The 20,305-nt window shown below is 40.0% G+C and overlaps 1 long non-coding RNA gene across 1 annotated transcript; it reads left to right on the top strand.

Annotated features, from left to right (window-relative positions):
• Positions 1-8,832: 8,832 nt before the first annotated feature.
• LOC143172747 (uncharacterized) lies at positions 8,833-13,577 on the top strand. The gene is made up of 2 exons (XR_012997403.1): positions 8,833-9,295; positions 13,341-13,577. It is a non-coding gene; the product is annotated as an uncharacterized LOC143172747 (long non-coding RNA).
• The last annotated feature ends 6,728 nt before the right edge of the window (positions 13,578-20,305 follow it).

The raw sequence follows: 20,305 nt of genomic DNA, 5'->3' as shown, positions 1-20,305 counted from the left end.
CTAGTCCATCAACACTGTCCTTAGGATTACACCTCAGCAAAATATTTTTTGGAGCTCTGTACCACGCTGCTTAAGTTAGTAGACTGCAAACCCACCTATTTCCAAGAGCTGATTTTGAAAAGGCCCTGTTACTCTGTTCTGAACAACCTCACCCACAAAGCCTCCCTCCCAATTCAGAACACAAAAACCACAGAAGTGGCAGGGACCCAGACACTATCACACTTGCCCAGGCCAAAACACAAGGCCACCTCCAATTCCATTAACCGCACCCTTTTTTTAATTCTACCCTCAGAGATAGCACGAAGATGGGGAGGGGGCAGAGGGGGCAAGTTTTCTGGTGATTTACTTCTGACCCAGCTCATTTTCCACAGATGTCCATTCTATAAAGGGCATCAAATCTAATACATGCCAAGGGAACACCACCTCTTATTTTAATTGCTGAGTACTGGAACCTCAGAGTCATCCCATTACAACAAAGATTAGAAGTCTACTTACTTGTCAGTTGCAAGCTTACTCACTCCAGCCAAGTCGGTCCAGAAGAGCAGTCTCAAGAACTCCAGAACTGTTACTATCCAGTAAATTTAATACCCAGTGCAATAGGTAAGCTTCTCCAATTTAACAGAGACTATTCTGAAGACCTAGCCACACCAAGTATCACTTTACCAACTCAAAAGTCTCTAGAAAGGTCCCTGAGCCACCCTCACACCTGATCTTAATGAAGACTTACTAATTTCCTATTTGTCTAAACACCTGTGTAACTCCCAAACCCTGTGTCTACAGCCTGCAAAGTAAATTAATAATTGCCCTTTCAATATTTTTGTTAAATAATGTTGCAATTCTCAGTGCTAGGCCAGAAATTGCTACTGCTTCATCTTATCTTGAGCTCAAGATCCATATTTCACTCACCTGTTGTTTCTATGTGCAAGTCATCTGCAACATGTAAACTGCTCATAGTTATCACTGGCCAGTTAACAAATTCTATAGCCATTCAGGCTTCCAATTGAAAACCAGCTTCTGCTTACTGAAAGAAATCCTTTCCATAGCATTAACAAATAAACTTTTCACGTTGAAAGAGGGAGAGAGATCTTCAACTCTTTACAGGGCCAGCTACCTTCCTTTTCTCCCTGCTTTAGTCCTCTTTCTCTTTTCACTGGAGAAATCTCTTTTAACACATAAGGAGAACTTACGATGCCTGACGCTCAGCACCTGCATTAATCTAAGCAAATAAAAACCAGCTGCACCTGAGAAGCCTATACCCTCCCCTACAGACACATTCTCTTGACAGGCACAGTGATTACCTGTAGAGACAGACTAGAAAAAGAAACAGCAGAATCATTTTCTCTGAGGTCTTGAAATCACGATTTTGTGACAGATACTTCAGTTCAGCAGAGCTATGGTATCCAGGACTGGAATAACCATGTGAAATTCAATTTCATGCTGCATAGGATAGTAAATGAGTTAGTAAACTACCTGGTTAGACTAAATACTGTATCTGTGTAAAGTTTATGTTTAGCAAGGAAAGTGTCTGCAATGTCACATAAAACACTTGATGACTTTTTTTTTTTATTTTGTCACTACTCTTTGTCTCCAAAACATTGATATTATAGCCACATTATTTTTCTGTTTAATTGAGGGAATAGGGGCAGAAGAATAGAGAAAAGAAAAAAAACCCACCCTACCAAACTGTATTTAAGTAGCCTCATCTTAGTTACTTCTTGGCTTCTACTTTATGCACTTTTAGTATATAGGTCAGCTGTAGGGAGTTCTTTTTCCAGTCACCATTTGGCCAGAGCCAGGTCAAACTGGCAGAGGAAGAAAAAGTTAAAAGTTTCAACGTGGAGTTATAAAAACATTGTCTTCGTGATTTTGTCAAGACGCCAAACCAACTTTTAAGTCTGCAATTTTTAATCAAAAGAGCAAAAATAATAAAACGCATGTGAAAGTCTATACCGAAACCTTTTTAATTGTGTAAGCTCAAAGGTTTCACTTGAAGCACAAGGGGAGGCAGGGGAAAAGCAAATTGTGACTACTCACATCTAGAATGAACTTCACCAATGACTGAGAAGTTTAAATAAATAATGATTAATTATAGTTGGCTACAGCAAGCAAAAGGTACCAAGCACCCTTTCCACCCTACTTCTAATGCTCTCTACCACAATCTTTTCACTGTTTCAGTGCTGGCCACTGGAATTGAATTCACCTGTGCAATGCTTCATCCCCACAGACAGTCTGACCTTTCCTTCCACAGAGGGACATTTTGGTTTCAGGTGCCTGGGCCAGGCTGGCAAGGACAGCTCTGCAGCCACAGCCCCCCCAGGCTGCCGGCCCTGCCTCCAGCAGCACTCCTCACGTCCCCTGAGCACACACAGCAAGCAGGCACCAACAGGCCCAAACTGCCTGTGGTGAGATAGCACCCAAGGGAACAGTCAACACACAGAGAACATCTCCTCAGCAGAGACCACAGGCCCTGAGCCCTGCCCCTTCTAGAAGGTTCTGCTTCCCCTGCCTGGGCCCCGCCCCCTTCTAGAAGGTCCCGACCCCCCCAGCCTGCCCCGCCCCACCCCACCCCGGCAGCACCATTGTCTGCCAGAAGCCAGTGGTGAGATGGGGGGTCTCAGCTGGCTGGCAATGTTACTCTTCACGGAGTGAAGTGTGGGGCCTCTGCTCCATGAGTATGTGGCTCTCTGTGTCTTTTTTGAGGGGATCAGGCTGGCAGTTAACAGATTTCAGGCCACTAAAGTCTCTTAAGTTCTGAGAAGAGGATTTAAACAGTTTTTTTACTTGCAAATATAAAAAATGAATAAAGTTGTTTATCCTCATCTGCATCAAAGACCTTCATGTTGTGCTTTGTCTACTCTGTTTTATATGCAGCTCACGTGGCATTAAAGAAAAGGTAGTGGATGCTCACCTCAAATCCACTGTGGTGTATTGATTGCATCATGGCTGCTGTGTGTGGTAAATCCTGCAGGTAAAGCTCTGGACACCTGTGCTGAGTTTATCATGCAGATACATGATACTTGAACGCATATGAGCAGAAGTTAGTAAGATATTAAAGTACATTAATCTGTAGACCAGAGGAAGCAGCAAATGCTGAGTGGGTTTTTTTGTCTTTTCTGAGGTAGGTGGCACAGGCCACCACTGAGCAAAGGTTTGATTTACTATGGCGATTCCTGAAGATAATAATCCTACTGGGACTCGGACTCCAAAGTGATTTAGGGCAATAGTCTTGAAATGACTAGCCTTTATTTACTGTTCTAAGATTAAACTTTCTGTATCACATGTGTGTAGCATGTCAGTACCTAATGAGTATGGTATGGAGAAACTGAAGTCATGGACAAGAGAGAGGTTGTGATACATGTTTCTCTGATCACAGAACCATTTATGGCATATTGACTAAATTCCATGCATTTAGCGGCTGCCAGACAAAAAGAAATCACTATACAGCAGCATAGTGAATTGGTATGCACTGACCCAAATTCAGAAAAATACTGTATATAATATGAGGGCAAGGCAGGTTTATGGCCATGCCACTTGGTGCTCGTAGCCAGCTGTATGTGGAGAGGGAGGCCTGTCGACCTCCTGGTAAAACGTAGGAAGGAAGGGAAGTTGCAAAAATCGTATGTTCTTTGTAAATGTCCATTACTAAGTAGGTTATTTTGCTGTGGTTTGTGATCTATAGGATTAATGTTTTGCCTGAAATGTGTAGGCTGCAGCAGTGGTTGACAGGAAAAAGGAAGTTCTGTGCCTGTGATAACCGCTGATGGACAGTTAATTTCTCAGGCTAATGGAAGCAGTATAGCTGACCTGGGCAAAAGACTTAGAGCTAAGGAGCCAAATAACAGTGTTTGCAGAGGGAGTAGTTTTCTTGGGGGGTGGGGAGTTCCCCCCTAGGGACAGGTAAATAAACACAAATTTTATCTGTTAGCCATCTGCTTACATCAAAATTGCTTAAATTCTATCCACAACTATTTTGCTGGGGAAACAGAAATTTCATGGATGGTACATTGTTAGTCAGACTTTACACCCTTAATCTGAAGATAATCCTCAACCTGAATTCTTTGTGTCGGATGTGTCAGATGGTCAATCGTTACGGGGAATGCCAGGATGATCTAGAACTGATGTAATGAGTTTGATGATTGGGAAACTCAAATCAATTTCGTTTACTGAGCCCCAGTAGAAATCAGAAGAGATCATGGTTTCCAGGTTAAATACCTTTGTTCTACTTTATACTGCACTAAGTTAATCTTTCTCTATCTAGTAGTCAGAATGACCAGAACAGGTAATCTTTAACCACTAGCCATTGACTTACAAGGGCCACAACATTTTCCCTTCTGTGATCTAAGTTGTCCTAGCACTACATATGCCTCACCTTTGTCTATTATATTGTGGTATTAGCGCTGGTAAATGTGCTTCCTTCAATGTTTGTGAAGGTTGATGCCCCTTGAATACTGTAGTAATCTGGGATAGACAGATAAATACCAGCTTTGCCCACTTTGAGCACAAGAATCCCTGTAGCAATTTCCTCTCAAAAATTATATGGTCATATCCTAAACTGATGTAAGTCAGCATAGATTCACTGAAATTAATAAGTCATAGCAAACGGACAAATTCAGTTACATTGTTGGACATGTGTCAGTTTTCTCCACAAAAGGATCTGGCCTAAATCTTTGACCCAGATTTGTCTGAAAGTTTTAAACCAAGTAAGCCATGCCCACAGCTGGCGGATTGTAACAGGATTTTTCCATAGATGAAATAGCCAACCCCAAATCAGTTTGAGAGTATTGATTATATGCTCGTTAAAGATAGACCTAGAGTAAGCCATAAAGATACAACTCAAGTTCTCATACGTGAATGGCCATTAGTGCAACAGCTCTGAGGCTGGAATCTAGGGAAGGAAAATGGTTAAATATCGGGGTTCCAGAGGACTGCAGAATTGGGGTCTCCCTGGATTGGTGCCTCAGCAGTTCCTTTCTAAAGTCCGTATCTTATAGCATCAGATTTTTCGGATCAGAATCTTTTGCTCTAACTCCCTCCTCGACTGAGGGTCTAGTTTCCCATCTCCCTCAAAACTGCAACTGACTTTAACCTGAGGTTTGTGATAAATTAGCTGGATAACATAAGGTCTCAGGCCATCCAAATGGGGAAGAGAAAGCTCTTCCCAATGCACCCGCTTCTCCCCACTTACTCTAGATGTGCACCATGATCCTCCTCTGTGTTATTTTTTTCATATAAAGTTCATACTATTCTGATTTTAAGTGTAGCGATAAAAAGAATGAGAACTGATTCAGGTGAGCCTCTTTCGTGTCATGTAAATGAATCCTGATTTGAAAGTCTTCAGTTTGAACTGAATGGTGAAACTGGCTTTTGAAATCTACTCTAAATAAACAAAATAATTGTGTTTTTTAAGCCTTTTCAAACAGGCTTTCTAAATGAGCTTTGCTGAACATGTAATGTATTTATGATCAAAATTAATCAGCTGCAAAGAAGGTTTATTCTTCCATAGGGATTTATACCACTCACAAACAGTTGTAGGCCTATATAATTTCGAAACAGAATAAAACAATTCTCCTAATACACTAGTGAGATCTTCATGCACAGAATATTTAACCCCTTTTTTGCCAAAATTGTTGTTCTTAATTGAAGAATTTCATAATTAAGGTATTGCACAGCCAAACCATAGCTTTTTACTGTTTGTTAAATCTTCGCAGTGCGAAAAACTTCCTAACATAGCCCTATTTTTGCCCCTGTGGTAAGTTATTCCTTCAGTTTTGGAGTTGGTCTTTTACTCTTTCCACATAGAAAAGACTCCATTCCTCAGATTTCTATTTCACTCTTCATATCCTCCATATTTTATATAAGAAAAATGGTAGGAAAGAACTCTTGTATGGATCAAATTTTGTCCTTTGTATAGTGAGACCTTAGTCAACAGGAGCTATGCACATAAAATGGAATCACAGAATCAGAGAATAATTTAGGTTGGAAGGGACCTTTGGAGGTCACAGGACTCAGTCCTCTGCTCTCAGCAGTGCCAACTTCAAAGTTAGACTGAACTTCAAAGTTAGATAATTTTGCTTGGGGTCATAGCTACATATTTTCAAGGGAAGAATTTGGCCCTCAGATGAATGTGCAATGTGTATTGCATTATTTGTCCTTGTGTCACCTTTACTAACATTTAAACAAACCAGTTCCTTTTTTTTTCAGGAATTTCCAAATAATTTGGCATTTAATTTCAAAGAATTGGACCCAAACCAGTCTGCAACCGTAATGAATGTTGCAATGCTGTTTCAGACTCTCATCAGTGGCTCCATGTGTAGTGGGCAGTACTTCACCTACAATCGCAGATCGCCATTTTGATGAAAACAGCTTTTTTTCCAGAAATACCAAGTAAGTGGTGTTTCCTCTGTGGGTAAAAGTAGCACATTTTAGTCTTTCTCTGCTGGTTTTGGACAACATGTGGCTTTTTTTTTTTTTTTTTTAATTTGAGGTCTTTTGCCCTCTTTTTATGATTAAGCAAACTGTCGGATACCTTCTGTAGATTTAAAATGCACATCCATATTTTCAGAATGGCATATGGAGTTTGCACACAGGATTCTGGTATAATTGTACAGGTAATTTTTAAATAAATATTTTCCTCAAACCTTGTTCTACTATTATGGGCACACTATGAACTAGTACTACTGCTACTACTAGTAATTCTGTCATCTTTATACTGTGTGCACGTACAAGTCCCAAATAAGAGACTTTTCACCAAAAAACAAGCAGTATCAAGACCAAATGAAAAGCAGTCCCTGCTTCAGGAGGGTTTTCTAAACAGACCAAGAGTAGAAGGTAACACAAAGGTTGAGAGCACTGTCAAAAAGCCCTAACCACTGGGACTCTAAACAAAGAAAACAGCTGTAACTGGGGGTATATTTTTCCTAATATTACAGGAAGTGTATTAGTAGTAACAATCATGAAACAGTTGGGCCCCACTGCGCAAGATGTCTGCATACACAAAGAATATACAGACATATAATGCTGTAGATGCTATCTTGATCTTTCAGAAGTTAGTGGAAATGTTTCTTTTGACTTCAATAGATCCTGGTTTTGTCTGACATTTAGTGATCAGCCAGATGGTGATTCGCTCCAGAATTTCCTCAGTCATCTTCCTGTTAATGTCTTTATAAGGATAGAAAGTGAGACTATATCAGTGCATCCAAGGGGCTGCGTAGCCAGCTGAGATTGACACCTAGCCATGGTCTCCCTTCTTGTACAGCACCTGAAGTTAGGTAGCACAGATTACTGGCACTTTTAACCTAAAACCAAGTGACTAGGATTGTGTTGTTACAAAACTCTTCATTTCACTATGTTTCTCCAATACCCTGTCATATAGCACAGATTATGAAAGCTAAAACTCAGGCATGTGCTCTTTTTCTTTTCCTGTCTCATTTAATTCTCTGCTTCCCTACTAAATGTCACCTGTTAGCATTATTAATTTGTGCTTTGTGCTAATTAAAATCTTTTGCTTTAACAAAACTGGAAAAGAGTATGGTGAAACAGTCAGATCATCTATATTAGGCAACTAACATTGCTTTTACAACTAAGGTTATAAAAATGTGTCATTAAATCCCTGAGAATTACAAATTCTAGAGTTTTTCATAAGGGGAAAAAACTATTCATGAACTGTATATGCAATGATAAGACTGCTAATAACCTATAAATATAGCTTCATTACTGCATAGAAAGCACAGTTCTGTGCCTTCTTTTATTCATGACTGCTGACATTATTATTTGTATTACTGGTGTATCTGAGACTGGAGCTACACTGTGATTAGAAAACAGCATTTTAGGAAACAGTAGGAGATAGTTTTTGCCATGACAAATTTGCAGTCCAAATACATGACAACCTAAAGGAGAAAAGGCATGCCATAAATTGGTAAAGATGAGGGTGTTCTAGTGGCTTTGTAGTTCAGTTTTTTTTCCATTACACAGTATTGTATTACGTGTTTGAATCGATTACGTGCAGGACTCTTCCCACAAAAGGAGAGCTCTGATTCTTACAGCTCATATATACTGGGCCTGTTTCATTTCACCCTGGCAGTGGTAAGGGAAGGTATCTTAACAAGGACAAAAGTTGCATTTGTGTCAAAGGTCTAGTTATACTAAAGCTGGAAACCAAGGAGAGTGCAAGAGACAATTTTTTTCAGATTTGATTTTGCAGTGGTTTTCTGCTGCTGGATGAACATATCCAGTAAAGTGACCTGGTTCCTCACTTTTGTGAGGTATCGTATTGAAAACTTTGCTTTAAAAAAAAAAACATTACTTTTACTTAAGACTGTTACAAAATACTTACGTTCTAATGGAATAGAAGCATGGTAATGGAAGTAAGCAATGAAATACTCATTAGTTAACTATCAGGAAGGTTATTGTACTGAAGGTACGACTTTAATTTATGTTTAGAGAAATCTCAGGTTCAAATCCCATGCTAGCCTTCACAAAAAATGTGAAATTTATCATGCCCTTAATTTGGGGGTTTATGCAATGGTCTAGTTGTTGGTTATCTGGATGAGGTCCTGAAATGTGTGTTTAATTCCTGGTTTTGCCGTTGGTGTTCAGATAGGCTCAACTGAAGTCAGACTTCTTCCCCTGTCTCATAGGTGGGCTGGAAAGTAAAACCTATTAAAAATGTTACAGGCTCTTTGAGAGTTCTGAAAGTTTCTGTGCAGAAAAGACAGTAAATCAAAATTAAAAAATTTAAACAAGATTGGTAAGACGCAGCAGTGAACAGTAAGATTAGCACTGTGATCCGAGGAATTGATGAAATCAGTCTTGCCGTACGAAGTAAGCAATTAATATGAAGACAGAGTAAACACTCTTCATCTCAGGGTTAAGCAAAACAGGCAGCTCAAAACAACCTGTATTTTCCATTTTTCCCTACCCACATATGCTCTCTCTGAAGGGACAGAGAAAATTGAGATTTCAGAGAGCTTTTTTCCATTCCTTAGTCTGTTTGACTAAAGGTGACTCTGGCTCTGTGCACTGAGGGCCATCTCCCTCCCTCAGATCAATATTTTAATATGACTTATCGGAAAGAGAATGAATTGTTTACTTTAAAACCTCAGGATTCCATAAAGGGCGAGAGAAAGGTGTCCACTGGAAACAGAGGCTTTCAACAGCTGACCACTGCCAGGAACTCATAAAAGAAAACCAAGACTTCCAAAGATCTGAACACAGTGATATTCAGCAAAATGTCATGCAGAGAATCTGACAAGCCGTAACGACACAACAGAGGATCATTTGGCAGTTGTGTCAGATGGTAAGTGTCTTCCTGTGCTTGATTCATGTGAGGAAAAGGAAATGCTAAAATGTACTAACAAAAATAAAATAGTGTAAGTGAATTTTGAATACTAAGCACTCCAGCATACCAAAGTATCCGCAAATGCCTGTGGCCTGTCTGTGTAATTTAACAGGATTTAATGTCTTTTACATAGTGATCTCTGCCTGCACTTTTAAAGAGATTAGGCTTTTATTAGCGTCAGTCGGCAAGCCACCCTAAATGTTTATTTAAAAAAAAAAAAGGGGTGGTGGGGAAGCTGACAGTAAGCATAGTTAGACTTCACCAGGGTTACATGAATGCTTCAAAGTCCAGATATACAAAAAGGACAGGTTCTGTGATCCATATTCAGATACTTCTTGAAAAACCCTCTTGTTCTTCACAATGATCTTCTCAACTGGAACATTCTAATAATATTCTTCATACAAATGTCTAGCAGAAGGGAGGCAAAAAGTGGATTTTTTTTTTCTCTGATGTTTATACTTTGCTTTCGCCCTGTACTGTCCAGTAACTTTCCCGTTGTTTCAGGGTTTTTTGCTCCATCGCAGTACTAAAAACTAGTGGCCATTTCTCTTTCTTTCATACCTTTTGTCTTGGAAATATTCCTGTTGAATTGCTGGAAGCTTCCATGTAGTTGTGGAACTATAAAGCTGCCTGCTTGCAGCTGCATCATTTGCCTGGCTGTCTACTATCATATACATTTCACAGTAAAGTCTAGAGGCATTTCTGCCAGGGCTCTACTGCTTTTTGCACTGTATCTGCCAGCGATTGTCGGACTTTTCCTCAGAGAGCTTAATTAGAGTAGGATCTTGCCTGACCTTTCTTCTCTGCTGCAGAGAGAAAGCTGAGTCAAATGTTTATGAGGAAAGGTAAGGGGAAAAAACACTAATATGGTGATGAATTAGAAAGCAAGGTACAGTACTTATGTTCCTTTGGCATTCATGTCTCATTATCACCAGCTAGGGCATAGACACATTTATTAAAAATAGTCTTGTGGACCTCAGGTCTGTAACTGCAAGCTGCATCCTGATTAGACAGAATATGTTCTGGGTGTGACTGTGTATCTGCCATCATTAATTAAAAAAACTCAGTGCCGTTTTGATGCACAGGGTGTGCTGCAGCTCCTTTCCTTCTTTTAGAGATGTCTGCTTTGTAGCTGTGATTGCACAGTGGCTTGACCTGTGGATCTGCAAATCTGCCTGACAGTTTTGTGTATTCGTTCAAATGCACAACTCTTTCCCACTACAGCATGTACAGACTCAAACCACAGACAACATCAGTGAAAGTGAAAGATGAAAAGCCCTTGGAAAAGTTTCAGCCCTGCCCAAGCATTTATAGGCTTGCTTCCTTGATAAGGATGGGAATGACAGAGCACTTGTAATAATCATGTTTGAAAAACAAAAACGTCTGACCTGGTAACCAGCCAGTGAAGGTTCATTTCTCTGCTATTTACCAGCCAAGGGCCACTCAGAACTCAGCTCGTACTGCCAGTTTGTGCTTTCACTGAGGTTTGATTATATGTACCCGCAAATCAGTAGTTAAACTGGTCCAGAGCCCCAGTGAGTCTGCATTGACCGATCAACACTGGTTGAACTAGATTACATTTAAGAAAAAGGTCCAGAAAAGACACGAAGTTGGATCAAAAGGTAAGGATTGCAGAAGAAATAACTTGTTACACTGCACAGAGTGTGCTGGTGGTTCAGGTGTATTCAGTACCTGTAGGCAGCCAGCTAGTTTGTGTGTGTTAGTGTCTCCCCTCTGCTGGCACTTCAACTTTTAATGCTGTAGAATAGAGTGAGCTAAATTTCCCTACCTGATGATCTGCATATAAACATCTGTATTTGGGAGCCTTGTGCCCTTATCCTTAATTTCCTGTTACAGCTCCTTCCACTGTCTCAAATGAGGGCTGCTGATTCTGCAGTAGCCCTCAACCTGCATCTCATCTGGAGAGCAGATTCTGTCAATTTCCTTCAGAGGGCCATGTTCTACTCCCCACAAGCTCCAGCGCTTCAGCTGACCTAGTGGTAGTTGCCCATACACAATCTCTTATTTTGGGGCACGCAGAGCTGCACTTCTCACAAATTCAAAGATCTGCAAAACAAATTGCAGCATGCCCTGATTCAAGCTAGGGACTGCCTCTCCTACTTACAAAAGCTGATATTTAAAATGGCGAGCACTTGGTCTCAACAAGTACAGAAATGTGATTTTCCTCCATAGCTGTACCACATTCAGCATACATGCCTCAAACATTTAGATTTTACAAACAGCTGATGATAGAAATTTGTGCCTTTCTCTCTCATTTCTCAGCTGGAATGTACGATGGGAGTGCTGACAGCAGACTGAGAATAAAGCAGACGCATTAAGGCTATTAATGTGTGGGAGTGACACATCACCAGGGCAGTGAATTAGGAAAGATAAAAAATGAGATTGACAGGAAGGCTAAGCCCATAGGAGGAGTTCTCTGGGGATCTCAGAGTCTGCCTTTTGAATGCTTTAACTTGCTTAACAGGCTTTTGCAACCAGATCCAGAAGACTATTGGAGAGTCTAGTTTTATTACACATGGGTAGCAAATGCTCCCAAATATGTAAAAATGGGAATGCATTTACTGAGCTTAAAAAAACATGAGATGGATAGTTTAAAAGCATTATAGCAAGATGTTCTGTCCTCATCTCTTGGCACAAAAAGACAACTCCATCCCTTCCCATCGTGCTTCTAACCAGTCCATACAGCATTCTTTTCTGAGTCATAAAGTTCAAGTTTTCAGTAGCTACAAAAAACATTTTGGTACTCAGCACATACAAAATCTATCCAAATTCACGCAAAATGGAACATTAATGTTTAATGTACTCTGCTCTCCTTGAAAGATTTTTACCAATTCCAGGGGAATAAAGGAATATCCACTCTGTGGTCTGTCTCTTCTTTTTTTTTCCTTTAAGTTAGCAGACTTCATTGCAGTTATCAATTAGTTACTAATATTAATTTGTTATTCCTATTAATGAACATTCACTAGCTGGCTTGCACTTTCACAAAGCTACATTCTATCTGCACAGGTCAGTGTTTCTTCCAGTTAATATCCAATATGATCTTGCACAGATGATCACACTAGCTGACAGTCTTTATAGACTGAGGAAAAAGTGGATACATGGAAGAGTAAGATACAAAGGCTACTACTATTCACCCAAGCTCTGGTTTCTAATCTCCTCCGTTCCCTGTGCTCCCTTCTCTGTTTTCTCTGCTTCTCTGTAGTATTCAGATGTGATGATGACACATAACTGAATTTCCATGGCTTTACAAATCGCTGTGCATCATGTGACCCTCAGTTACTGTTTGTGCGCTTTTAGTCCACTCCTGACAAACAGGATCTTTTACAGGATTTTTTTATACTCACTGAGGATGTGCAGAAATGCTATTAGACTTGCAGGCTAAACAAACACAGAAACACACTCTGTCCTATTAAACCGAAAAAAACTGTTCTGGGAAGAAATTGAACACCGCAGTCACGTATGTTCGTTACACTGCTTAATTCACTGTTGCATAGGCGTTGACATGTCACAGAAGTTGCATTGATTAAAACAGGGGAAGTGAGACTAGGAGTACAGACCAACTTGCTGTCTTGTAAGTGGGCTAGCTCTAAAATGCTGGTAAAAGCAAGTATATGGAAAACAAATATAATCTTTAGCATTGTGATTCCTCAGATCTAACATAGCTCTATAAAAGTCAGGTGCTTATCCTGAGCTGTTTCCATCAATAAGAGAAAGACACAGGTCCTTGCAGAGAATGATTCATCCCTCCCTTCACAAATTTGTCTCTTAGGACAGGACCAATTACTTTCTCAAGGTGCCTGTCCATCCCCTTTGCCTGTAAAGGCAAGCTTAAAGTTACTTAGCTTTTAAATGACTACAGCTAGCTGGGAAAAAATATTCACCTCCAAGAAATTCTGAATCCTGTCTCCCACTTCCTTGGTGAGAATCCTGAGGTACCACGTATAAATATGCATAAACATGGTCTTTTCTCTGTGTTTTGCAGATCTTTGAAGCACCCATGCTGAAGTCTGCAATGTGTGCATATTACTTCTTCTATGGACTAATGATCTCCTACTACCAGAGCTGTGGAGTGTGACAATGGTGTTTGTGTCCAGTCTATCAAACGCCATTATCACACTAAATAGCTACTGGTAGACAAGACATCAATTCAGAAAAGTATGTGAACTGTAGCAATACGTTTTCCCACCATGCTGAGGAATAAATAAACTTTTCACATGTATGTCAGGATGACTCTGCTCTTTCTTTTATAAGCAAACCCACCATAATATGTGGGAAATACATACTCTGCTACATGCATTTCCAGATTCCCATTGTAAAGCACACGAGTCCTCTTAAAGAATCATCATTATAATGTCATCATTAGGAATGTCAATTTCATTGGAATCAATGGGGTTGTGATTACCTCTGAAAAACAAGGCCAGCTTGGGATTTTCTTTTTCCTGTTGGATTGACCATGACTATAGAATACTCAAGCCAATTAGCTGATGTAGTCAAACTCTGGCTCTTATTTTGGCATCAAATTAAAACATAAGTTTGGAACATTAATTGACTGAGATGCTCATGACATTTTTCAGACAGAACACTTTCCAAAATTCTGATGAAAAGCTATTACCTCTAACTTGAAACATCATTTATTCAGGTTTCAAATGCTTTCAGCTTTCTTCCCTTCTGTGTCACAACTGTATGTATGATTTGAGCACCATGCACAAGTTCATTGTCTTATATTCTAAGCCTACTGTTTTGGGAAGAGTCACAGTTTCCTCACAGAAGTTCTTCTGAAAACTATTTTAAAGAATAGGAATCATCTGTAGGAACTTCCAAAGGACTTAATGAAAGCCAGGCACCAATACTGCACTGAGAAGCCTAAATCCCACTGAATAATCCAAGATTCAGGCTCACAGAATGTTGCGCTCTGATTTGCAATGAGAGTGGTAACCTTAATATTCCTCAGCATGCTTCAAACTTCACCTTTCCTCTGACTTCTAGTGCTAAGTAACCAGGCATGCATAACGAATAGGAAGCTTCCTATGGCTGTGATGTGTAGAGTGCTGCTGGAAGAAAGCACAGATGGATATGTGAAATTTATCATTTATAGATTATACTGTGTTTCCATTTGCAACCAATTTTATCACACAGTGTTTCCCAACAGAACTTCTTCAATGAGTTACTTAATTTTATTCCCTAAACCTTGTTTTCTTCCATGAGTTATTGCCGTGGAACAGTCATTAGCAATGCATACTGCTGAGAATTAATGGAAGAACTACAATGTTGTATATTAAAATTGAGCTCCAGTCTAGATATTTTTAGAAGAATTCTCAGCGCTTCAAATTATAATAACACAACAGGTCTTCACAGAGGAACCCAGAATAGGTTTCCTAAACCTTATACATATCCTAAACACCCTTTGCATTCAGTTTTCTTTTGTGACCATCTGTTTTGAAAACCTGCTGTATCAGATACCTCTGTGCAAGTATCTGATACAGCAATAAAAGGTGACTGAATGGAGAGTAATCCAGTAGCCTCCTGATAAATTAGTGCAGAACAGCTCTTGCAAAAGGAAGAAGATAAAGCTTACTACCTACAGGAAGAAGAAAGACTTTTTTTTGTGCTTTTTTTTTCCTCTTCCAACCCTGCTGTCCCAAATAAACATCAGGCACAGTGACAGGGAAAGGGAAGGAGCAGGGGCAATGGTAGAGGAGGTGGAGGAGAGGTGGGAGTGTGACAATGGACATGTGAGCACAGGGACAAAGCAAGTGGTATGTGAAGCTGAGACCTTGAGCATGGCACCAGCTACGCAGCCAGTCATTCACCTGTTCAATTCATCTCCTTTTTCTCGAACTCCCTTCTCCAACTGGGAGGATAGAGGAGAACACCACCTGTGCTCCCCATCCCTTCAACATCGTTCTGAGGGACATAAAGTCTCTTTTGAGAGTTGTGCCAGATGCTTATCCACTGCTGTCCCACCTACCTGACATCATCCTTCCAGTATATATTGCACCCATTGGCGTCCTCTTCCCTGGTCCAGTTTTGCTTTCAGGAACAATAAATCTTGATCTTGACTACCAGATAAAGCATGAATGGATGGACAGAAATATCCTGATGTTATTCCTCCCTTCTGATGTTTCCTACATTACACAGGAAGCTCATTCAAACACATTTCTGTAGTAGCAGTACCAGCCTTTTGGTGTGTGCCACGAAGGCTTTTTGCTGGGTCCTGATGACAAGTCCATCCCTGTTATGTCACTTGATATGGACCTGTCACATCACCGAACTGATACACTGTGCTGCCATGTGCATGGCACAAATCTAGCCACAGCAAACAAGCAGCTCTCATCACCTGATCCTGTGTGCACCCCTATCACAGGACCAAATACATATCTACTGTGCGTTTGGGGCAACACGAACATGGTTCATGTGTAAGTGAGCTTTTAGTTGTATAAAAAGGCGGCAGGTCCTTTGTGAAAAGGGTAAAAAGGGCAAGGTGAGGGCTGGGCTGCCCCATAGCATAAGGTTGGGTCCTATCTTTTGCCTGAAAGGAGCAGATAATGAATTGGAAAGACTGATGTAGTGGGCCAGATCCAAGACATCTGGCACAGACTGGGCATCTATAAGACCACTAAGCATTAACACTAAGAAGGGACATTGTTCTGCCACCGCTGCAAAACAAGCAACCTCAGTCACCCGTAAACACAGCCAGTATCCAGCAGCAACAGAAACGCTCCCAAAGCCAGTATTCTCCTGCTGTCCAAGACTCAGTAAATCACAGTAATTTCACACCCACAATATTTTATGGTAGACTCACAGTGAAATCAGCAGAGCTGCAGGTAATTATGGCTTATTTTTCCAAAGGTCTTTGCTGAGAACAAGCTTCTAGCTGAGGGAATCTTTGTGCAGGTAAGTTGGAGGGCTGGGGTGGGCAAGAGAGCTGGAACTCCTTTCTCTGGCTTTGCGGGAGGAAAGCGAAAAGTGACCTTGTCTGCAAGGCCCTCTGTGTAATTTTTTCACAGCAGCTACTTTTCTTCTCAACCTTTGATTGAGGGAGAATGAAGAAAGTCCTTTCCCTTCCTCACCACACCTGCAGTGCTTTCTAGGGAGCCTGTACCAGTCTTGCTTGCCCTTTTCCTGATTACTGGCACTGCGATTTTTCTTATTTGAAGAACATCTTATGCTGTTTCTCTCCTCTCACGCAGTAAGCCTCATGTGCTGCTTGCCTGAGCACAATATCGATATGATATCAACAGAAAGAGCAGGAGATTAGGTCTGTCATTTTGGACTAGCTCTATGATTTGCAATGTCACCACAGCTTATTCCACGTCATTCATTCTTTTAGAGGTGCAAAACATGAATCACCACTGCTTGTACTCCAGTGGTGAAATGGCAGTACAGGCTGCCCAGCTTCTACTTGTAATGTTATTAAAGGAAACCCATTTAAAATATTCAGTCAAACATCCATCTGGGCAAACAGTTCCTAACCTTCCCCTGGTGCTCTGTGGCAGGATAGCAGTGTAGATTAATTCTCTCTCCCTATTACTTTCTTACTACTGTGCTCTTAAAACTCAAAAATGAAGTTATTTACTGAGGCTTTTATTGTAGAGCAACTTGATCTTTACAACACCCACACAACTATTAGATACACTGAAATTTCTTGAAGAGGAAAAAAAAAGAAATTAAGGCATAATGGAGCTGCAACCCTGCAGTTCACTGTTAGGTTATGTGAGGCTAAGCTGCGGGAGTTATACTGAAAAGTTCCTCCAGTAAGAATTACATACAAATTTCTCTTGCTACGTGGTATAGCGAATGGATTGGGAAACACACTGCCTGTCTTCTAACGGGGTCCTCCATCTTACATCTCCTTGAAGTGGATAAATATTCAAGGCACAGCATTCAACATACATCAGCTGCCTTCTAAGTTGCATCCTCTGGAGACCTGGGAGCAAGCAATTTGTAAAGCAGGTGTATGCATAAGGACAGGGAATATGTATCACAGTGCTGCAATGATCTATTCATCCAAGACTAGTCAGTCATAGATTCAAATCCTGAAACTTAGCAGTCTGGCTTTGTTCGTTTGGAAACTTGAAATGAAGAATAATCTAACTTCTATGGCAAGGATCTGTCTTCCTGCAGACATTTTGGTTAAAAGTTTCTCAATTTTCCAGTTCTAAAGAAAATTCTTCTGCACCCTAGACATATCTCCCCACATTTCAGGACCAGGCTGACTGTTTTCTATACTCACCAACTTTCTGCTTGTGGGTGAGATTGTTATTTAAGATCTAAAGCTGGAACCAGAGCTTGCAGCTGATGCGCAGCAACTGTGCACTGGTCTTCAAAACTGCAAGCTGTCTTCTTGAATCCGTGGAGGACTGATGTACTCTGATTCATTCACTGCTACCATTGAACACTTCTGAACATTCAGGTGACATTTTCAAATATACTCGGGGTTCTATTTCAAATGGGACTGAGGAGGCCAGTTTCCACTGAGCAATAAAGTTCTAAGGGTCACAGACACATTTTGGAAAAAAGATCAACTTAAAGAGTTATGTGCCTAATATTTTGTGGATATGGACCTACACTGAAATCCCTTAGGTGTTTTTGAAAAACATTACCACTGGAGCTCAGATGTTTTTTAAAGCACGTAAAAACTGCGAAAGAACAGGTAGAATTATCAGTTTATCTGTAGGGACACATACATCTAAAAACTCAATACCTATAGACCATTCATGCGATTAATTACTTTTGAACAAGAAGAAACACCCTGTAGAAGCTTTATTGACTCCATTCTTGAGTGTTTTATCATTGTTAGTCTGTGTAATAGAATTTAAATCACAAAGCATTAGTGCTTCAGCCTAAACTACAGTGGTGCCCTATGAAAAGCATAACATTTTAAAATTGCTATCAGAACACAGTGCAATTCATTCATTCTATGTGTGCTTAAGAATATTTATTAATATAATAACGCAACTGCTAGCAGCAAGAATTAACCTCTAAATGCTCCTTTAAAAAATGGGTTCCAGTTTCTGCTTTGCTGATGTTTCTGCTGAGATTAGAATACGTATTTATTTGACTTGCTCACAAAACCCATGCTTTGGTTCCCCTATGTAAAAGGCAAAAAGCAAACTTTGGCTCAGTTTAAAACACTGTCTGTGAAACAGATAGCTGTTTCTCCCATTCATCTAAACGGGCCATTAAATCTAGAGCCCAATGAGAATACTGTTTACCCTACTGATAATTATTATTTCACTGCTTATGATTTTGCAGATATCCACCTGATGCATATTGGTAACACAGGTACACCAAGGTAAAACCATAGTTCTACTAGGTGAATCTTTCTTCTGGCATTGAAGTCAACCGACATAAATAGGACCAAACTTTCTTTTCCCAGTCTGATTTCTTGGTCTAAACCTTTGTATGAAGTTGAGTTTAGATGTACTCAGCTTTCATTCTTTTTCAGATAGCCAGGAAAATACTTCCTGATACAGGGTATGTATGTATTTTCTGTAACAGCAAGACTAAGGTGGGTAGAGTGGCTAGTTATCAGTCTACAAAGAACAACAATTATTAGCAAAGTCTTTTAAAAAAAAAAATCTGACACTAAAATTGAGACATGGGCAGACAAACAGTCTGTTAATCATCATTTCCCATCAGTTTTTGACATGCATATTGGAGCTCTTTCTGTGTCACTGTCAGACTATCTAAATTTTAAACTCTTTATATCATGATCCAGAAACGTCAGTAAGGAATTGAGGATGTTTTTGAGAGGGGCCTGCATGGACAAGGTATTCCTACCACAGAGTTCTACCTGTCAAACAAGACAGACAGGAGGGCAGAACAGACAGCTCAGCAAGTGTGAAAGAGGATGGGGCAACAAGGAAACAAATAAAAGACAAAGACTCAATTCTCTACTTCCCTTAGGTACACCAAAGAGCAATCATCTGAGTACCATGACAGAGCAAGGTTTTAGAACTTGTCAAGATGGCTTTAACCTGAGGTAGTCAAGCATTTTCTACTTTTGGTAGCTATTAATGTATAATTATCTCAATGTAATTGCACGTGTAGCTGAACTCAAAGGCAATGATTGAATTTTAACAGGATCATGTCACATTATTATAATTGAAGCTTTTGTTCTATTACAGAAAAATGACTGCTTTAAATCAGTGTATTGCCAGGTTTTCCTATTATCATCAGTTGGACTTTCCACTGACAGAAATTCAGGAATTGTGACTCACACAGTGTTGTAATACATCAGCAATGTAATATGCCTATTAACAAACAAAATACGTTCAATAAACTCCTGAGCAGTGGAAAAGCATCCATTTTAGCTGGGTGTATGTCTCTTTAATCCAAATATGATGGCTTGCTATTATATAATGCTCCATGTACACATTTACTCTGCGAGATCAATAAGAAAATGAAAATTAGCTTTTGAGTACAGATGTTAAGTCTAGTTGAAAGATGAATGAAAAACATCAAATCCATCAAAACAGAAATACAACCAGAATGTGGCCCAAGTCCTTAATTAATACTTCATCAGTGGGCTTGGAGGACAGTTCCCCACAGAGGAAAACATTCTAAAAGCTTCACTTACGCTCACTGCCAGGGGACAAGAATGTCATCATCTTTTCTTTAGAAGGCAACACAGAGCACAGAGCCTTTCATTGTATTGTGTTCCATGAACATGTGGAGCATAAACATCCTCATTCAGATCTATGGTTTCTGCTGTGCTTATTTTGGCCAACAGGTGTAAACAACATTTTCTCCAAGTTATTGATTAAATAATAAGGAAGAAAGTTATGACTCAGTCCTGCAAACCACTGCAGGGATGGAACTATGGTCACAGATGGGTGCTCTGAGAATCCATCTGAGCTTGAATTCTTGCAGGACTGAGACCTCCATCTTTCCAGACAAGGATAATATTCATTGTCTCTGTGCTGTCATCAGTATTGAACACAC

The sequence above is a fragment of the Aptenodytes patagonicus genome, chromosome Z (genome assembly GCF_965638725.1).
Source record: "Aptenodytes patagonicus chromosome Z, bAptPat1.pri.cur, whole genome shotgun sequence".
Lineage (NCBI taxonomy): Eukaryota > Metazoa > Chordata > Aves > Sphenisciformes > Spheniscidae > Aptenodytes > Aptenodytes patagonicus.
This window is presented reverse-complemented; position numbering and strand designations above follow the sequence as displayed.